Below are 7,086 nucleotides of genomic sequence, written 5' to 3'. Positions count from 1 at the left end.
TTTTTTTTTTTAAAAACAAAACCTTTATCCAATTCTAAAGTAACGAAAGAATAAAAAAAAAAACAAAATTGGCTGTGTCCGTAATTATTTAACTCTCACGGTGAACACCGCAAAAAATAAAGAATTTAAAACGCCAAAATAGCTGTTTTTTGGTCACCTTAGGGCTAAACAAAATTTTTTATGAAAAGTGATCAAAAAGTTGAAGGTTCCAATAGAAACTACAGCTTGTCCCACAAAAAATAAGCCCTCACACCGCTCAATAGTCCAAAAACTAAAAAAGTTATGGCTCTCGGAATGTGGTGAAACAAAACAATATTTTATTTGTAAAAGTAGTAAAATATAAAAAAAACGATATACATTTGGTATCACTGTAATCGTAGTGAGACGAAGAATAAAGTTAAGTTGTCGTTTTACCGTACAGTGAAAGCTGTAAAAATGAAACCCAAAGAACAATCGAGGAATCACAGTTTTTTACAATTTCAACCCGCAAAGAATGTTTTTTTCAGTTTCCCAGGTACTTTAAATGGTGTCAATAGAAACAATAACTCCTCCAGCAAAAAAATAAGCTTTCACACTACTCTATTGACAAAAATAAAATATGGCATTGGAAGGCGCGGAAAAACCAAAATGAAAAATCAAAAAATGGATCAGTCCTGAAAGGGTTATTTAATTTCTAATGAAAAAAACATTTATGACAACATGTGGGGTATTGCTGTACTCAGGAGAAATTGCTCTACAAATGGTGGGGTGCTTTTTCTCCTTTATCCCTTGTGATAATGAAAAAATTCTAAATTTTAGTGGAAAAAATGTTGATATTTATTTTCACGGCCTAATTCTAATAAATTCTATAAAAGACCTGTGGTGTCTAAATGCTCACGATACCCCTAGATAGATTCCTTAAGGGGTGTAAGTTTCCTAAATGGGGTCATTTTTGGGGGTTTCTACAGTTTTGGTCCCTCTGGGGCTTTGCAAATGGGAAATGGTGCCGCAAACCATTCCAGCTAGATTTGAGCTCCAAAAGCCAAATAGCGCTCCTTCCCTTCTAAGCCCTGCCGTGTGTCCAAACAGCAGTTTATTACCAGATATGGGATATTGCCGAAATCGGGAGAAATTATTTTACAAATGTTGGAGTTCTTTTTCTACTTAATTCCTTTTAAAAATTTGTACGTTTTTTCAGAAAAAAAGTAGATTTTAATTTTCACTGCCTAATTTCACTAAATTCTGCAAAAAAACCCATGTGGTCAAAATGCTCACTATACCCCTAGAAAAATTCCTTGCGGGGTGTAGTTTCCAAAATGGGGTCACTTTTGGGGGGCTTCCACTGTTTTTGTCCCTCCAGGGCATTGAAGACACGACATGGCACAGAAAACCATCCAGCAAAATCTGCACTCCAAAACCCAAATGGCACTCCTTTCCTTCTGAGCCCTGCCGTGGATGCAAACAGCAGTTTATTGCCAGATATGGGGTATTGGCCTAGTCGGGAGAAATTGCTTTACAAATGTTGGGGGTGATTTTCTCCTTTATTCCTTGTAAATATAAAAAATATAAAAAAAAATTTCAGAAAAAAAGTAGGTTTTCATTTTTACTGACTAATTTGAATAAATTTAGCAAAGAACCTGTGGCGTTAAAATGCTAACTATACCCCTAGATAAATTCCTTGAGGGGTGTAGTTTAAAAAATGGGGACACATTTGGGGGGTTTACACTGGTTAGGCACCACAAGACCTCTTCAAACCTGACATGGTATCTAAAATATATTTAATTTTTTTAAAAAGGAGGCCCCAAAATCCACTAGGTGCTTTTTTTCTTCTGAGGCCTGTGTTTCAGTCTATTAGGACACTAGTGCCACATGTGGGATATTTCTGAAAACTGCAGAATCTGGGCAATAAATATTGAGTTGCGTTTCTCTGGTAAAAACCTTCTGTGTTTCGGCAAAAAAAAAACTACATTTGTAAATTTCACCTCTACATTTCTATAATTCCTGTGAAATGCCTAAAGGGTTACTTTCTGAATCCTGTTTTGAATACTTTGAGGCGTGCAGTTTTTAAAATGGGGTGATTTATGGGGACTTTCTAATATATAAGGCCCTCAAAGACATTTCAGATCTGAACTGGTCCCTGAAAAAATTGCCTTTTGAAATGTCCTTGAAAATTTGAGAAATTGCTGCTAAAGTTCTAAGTCTTGTAACATCTTGGAAAAATAAAATAATGTTCAAAAAACGATGCCAACATAAAGTAGACGTATGGGAAATGTTAACTAGTAACTATTTTGTGTGGTATTACTATCTGTTTTACAAACAGATACATTTAAATTGAGAAAAATGCAAATTTTTTAAAAATGTTGCAATATTTTGGTGTTTTTCACAAATATTGCATTTATTGACCAAATTTTTACGCTAACATAAAGCACATTATGTCACGAGAAAACGTTTTCAGAATCGCTTGAATAGGTAAAAGCATTCCAAAGTTATTACTATGTAAAGTAACACGTCAGATTTGAAAAAATCGGCTTTGCCACAGGGCCAAAACAGCCTGCATCTTAAAGGGGTTAATAAACTCAAGATTTAGAGACATATAAATAGGTCTTGCAGTCACACCTACACAGATGCCTAGCCTGAAGGGACCACAGCTTTTTTATGGAACCACTCCTGACCAGGCCATAGAAGATGCTGTTTGTTAAATGCTGTGTCCCCTTCTTGTTAGGTATCAGTAGGGACACCAGAGGATGATTAATCACTATCAAACTAAATTGTCAAAAACCCTTTTAGCTGTACCTGTCTTTGTCACTTACTAATGCATTAGTCTTATTTTTGTAAAATTACACTTGGATGGAGATCTTTAAAGGAGAATCCTGTCAAAATGATCTTCTCATATGTAATTGATACATGTGTGTAGATCACATTGGTGAAGTCTGTAAACTGGGATCACCACTGATTTTCAGAACAGAAGCATATGGCACTCTATAGAATCCGTTTTGCACGTTGTCTAGATGAAATATACTTAAAGGGTTTTTCTGGCCACACAAAATTCCAATTGACAAATACAGAAAATACAGAATTTCATCAATTACCTCCATTACAAATTTCCAATGCTTCTGTGATTTTTATTCCTAGTGCTGCATGATTGGAAGTTCAGTAGTTTCTTTATTACTTCTTCCAACACGACACGCAATGCAAGCCGATCCCTTTGCTGCGTCTTGGGCGGAGAGTGCTAAACTGATGGTGGGAATGAAGGGGATGATGGTGTGCCTCAAAAAGACTCATGACAGGGGGTCTTACTAGAATAGACTGGGCCCCATAGCAAATGTTTGTATGGGCCCCTACCTCCTCAAGCATGAATATTTACCTTCTCAATGTAAAGTTAAGGCAAGGACGACCTTTCCGGCCAAGTCGGATTTAAAAAAAGAAGTAAGCTACTAAGTGTGCCCTTACCTTTAAATTCTTAGGAATAGCGTAGCAAACAACTAAGCACTGATATGTTCCCCCGGATTAGACCTCTAAATTTATAAAGACCCTGAACCAGGCCCCCAAATTATAAGACCTCAGACCAAACCCCTTAATTATTAACATGTACAACACTTGACAGTCGTAGATACAGCGCCTTAGCGGGACACTGTGCCTGGATATACTTTTTAATGAAAATCAGCGCTGTGGGGCCGAAAAATAATTAACCTCTTCAAAAGCACTAATCTATATATGATAGTATACCTCTAAATAATACAGTTACCAAATAATACCACTATACAAGGAGCAAATATCACCATACATATTGTCATCATACTATTACTGAATAAAACCCACTATACCAAGACTAACATTACCAATAATAAAAATATACAGGGCCCAAATAATACTGCCAGACCATGATATTACTACCACAGAGTGACTGAATAATTCCACCATACTATTACTGAATGATACCTACACCATGACCACACATTACCACCACATACTGACTAAATAATATCACCATACTGTTGCTGAATAATACCTCTACATCATGACCACACATTACCACCACATACTGACTGAATAATACCACCATACAGTTGCTGAAAAACAACTATACAAGAGCAATATTACCACCGTACTATGACCATATAGTGGTAGATAGCAGTTATACACAGTAACTTTGCAGACCATATAAGTGAATACAGTACTTATAAATCATGTGACTCACAGGTGACGTCTGCTCTGATTTGAGTCGTTCATTTTCTCTTTTCTTCTTCATCAGGCCCAGACTGCCATGACGACTTTTACTGGCCACGACTTGTCTGCAGAATTTGGCGCACAGACATCTTTGACTCCACGCTTTTCCAGCACCCTCCCCACGTTTTCCCGACCCTCTACACTAACTCCTCATTCATTGTGCCCCAGATGGTTATGTTGCCTTTAGTTCCCCCACACAATAATAGTGTCTCCCAGTAAAGATGCCCCTTTTGCCCCACTAAGAAATAATGCCCCCTTTTATGACCCCGACCCATTAATAATGCCGCCTTTTATGCCGCCGCTCAAAAATAATGCCCCCTTTTATGCCTCCTACTGAAGTAGTGTATTACCTCTCGATTAATAGTGCCCCTTTTGCACTGCTAGAAAAAAAAAAAAGGAAACTAACCTTACCAAATCCACTCCCACAATGAGTTGGGACTTTTTCCTCTGTCTGCGTTCAGCTGCCCGGTGAAAGGTGTTGGATGCAGTGACATCATCCCCCCCCTCTGACATTATTGGCCGTGCTCCCAGTGTCTTGTAGGCCTATGAGATGAACCCCTCAACAGTCAATAACGGAAATATCAGTAACGGGAGCGCGGCTTAGCTCCCTATGACTGCTATACCCATCATTGGGACCTTGTAAGTACTGCCCAGGGTACCCATGAGATCGCGGCGGGAGTGCCCCTGTAATACACAGCTGGCAGGTAACTCCGATCCCAACACTTTAATCTATTACTTGCCAGAGTCTATACCGACCGTGGCATCTAAGGTGTTTGACAGAGGAAGAAGGCTTCCTCTGTCAGTCCATTGGTGCCCTGCAATGCGATCACGAGGTGCCAATCGGTTACCGTGGCTGCCAGGGGGCCTAACAAAGACCCCCAAGCCTGCTATGGCTGTATGCCTATTAGGCCATGTCAGAGGCATCACTGAAACTTAACCTATTAGGCCATGTCAAGTTGGTTGCAGTCACCTCGCATCCTGACAGATATATCCGTCACTCGGATCTAGTGGGTACTGCCACTCTACCCACAAGACCATGTGCGGAAGCATGGCTTTTATACACAGCCAGGCCCCTTGTGCAACTGCCAAGATCGGAGAACACTTTGATCATGGCAGTTTAACTCCTTAGATGCCACAGTCAATAGCTCCTTCTCCATCTAAAGTGTTTGACCGAGACAGAGGGGGCTCCCTTTGTTAGCCCATTGCTTATGGGTTACCATGGCAGTCGGGGCCTAACAAAGGCCCCCAGGTCTGCCATCTGTATCTGCCTAATAGGCTATGCCAAAGGCATGGCCAAATAATTTGCCTGTCAGTGATACACTGACAGACAATAATTCTTTGAAATACTAAGTATCGCTGCTTCAAGTCATCTAGTGGGACAAAGCAATTTTTTGAGTTTAACAAAGTTTAATTAAAATGAAAATGTACCCCCCCCCAAAAAAGTTTTTTTTATTCAAAATTATATATTATAGAAATACATATTAGGTACCGCCTCAATTGTTGCAACCCATCAATATATAGACTCCAAACAAAATTGTAGTAAGGGCTGGGGACTGTTTAAACCACAACTGTCCCCCCATATCATCTAGGCGGCTCCATGAACTAATCTATATAACACAGAGAAACAATTAGTAGAGCCTTTGACGCCAATGTATATATAAAAGTTTTACATTTTTATTAAACAAACACCATAAATAGTTAAAATACACAGGAAGATACGACTCTAGTATAACAGGCGAAGACCGCACAAAATATCATTGCTAACTAATGTCTATGGGCAAACATGTAGAATACATTGTGGCATCAGGGGGAGGGGGGGGGGGGGGGTAATGTGAAGAGGGTTTTGGCGCAACGGGAATGTAAATGGATTGTCACGCTGGGATCTATGACACCACGGGGACTTAATGAGAATCTCAGCTTTGTGCCATTTCTATAAGCTTATCCTACAATCTCTACCGTCCATTCGTTTTTATATTTGTGTTTTAATTATGTGTTGTTCTATATGTCCTTTTTATTAGGTATTATGTGTGATATATCAAGTACCCTCTACTTTGTTCCTTGGAATGGGCCTGAATGCTATGAATCCTCGCGGGACAATATATACAGCAATTGTATTTTTGTCTTTACTGTATGGAAATTGTATTTGTTGTGTTTGGGCAGTGTCTAAACACTTTCTCTCTGATTTTGTATCTCAGTGTATGGGGATTGGTACCTAATATATTTAATATATGTTTATGAGTATTTGTAATGTTATATATATATGGTATACTTTTGAGTAGGCTTAAAAATGGAAGTAATATATGGCTACTATTTATATATTCATTTCTTTGTATTTATTGACTTGTTTGATTAATATTTCACTATTTCTATATATGGGTTTTTGAGCATGTTTTATTTGGAAGTAATGTATGGTTATCACTTATTTATATATTTATTTTTCTGTAATTATTGACCTATTTAATTAAATATTTCACTATTTTTGTATATGTGGCGTTTTATCTATTTATACCCTTGGGTCATTATGTACTGTTTTTATTTATGCTTCTGTATTTATCGATTTATTTAATTAATACTCCACTACTTTTGTATGTGGGGCGTCTTATTTATATATTCGGGTCACGATGTATTCTATTTACTGATCGCTCTGTATTTATTGACTGTTAATTAATATTCTCTATTTGTATATATATTAATATTCCACTATTTTTGTATATGGGGTGGTTTACCCATATATTTGGGTCAGTATGTACTTTATTTATTATAATTCTGTAATTATTGATTTACCTAACACTGGGTGTTTTTTTATATATGTATTTGGGTCATTATGTACCCCTTAATAATAATTTTTTAGGGGTATTCTTGATTTTTTTTTTTTTACAC

Source organism: Rhinoderma darwinii, chromosome 6 (assembly GCF_050947455.1).
Source record: "Rhinoderma darwinii isolate aRhiDar2 chromosome 6, aRhiDar2.hap1, whole genome shotgun sequence".
In the NCBI taxonomy this organism is placed as follows: domain Eukaryota; kingdom Metazoa; phylum Chordata; class Amphibia; order Anura; family Rhinodermatidae; genus Rhinoderma; species Rhinoderma darwinii.
Note: the sequence above shows the minus strand (reverse complement) of the source record.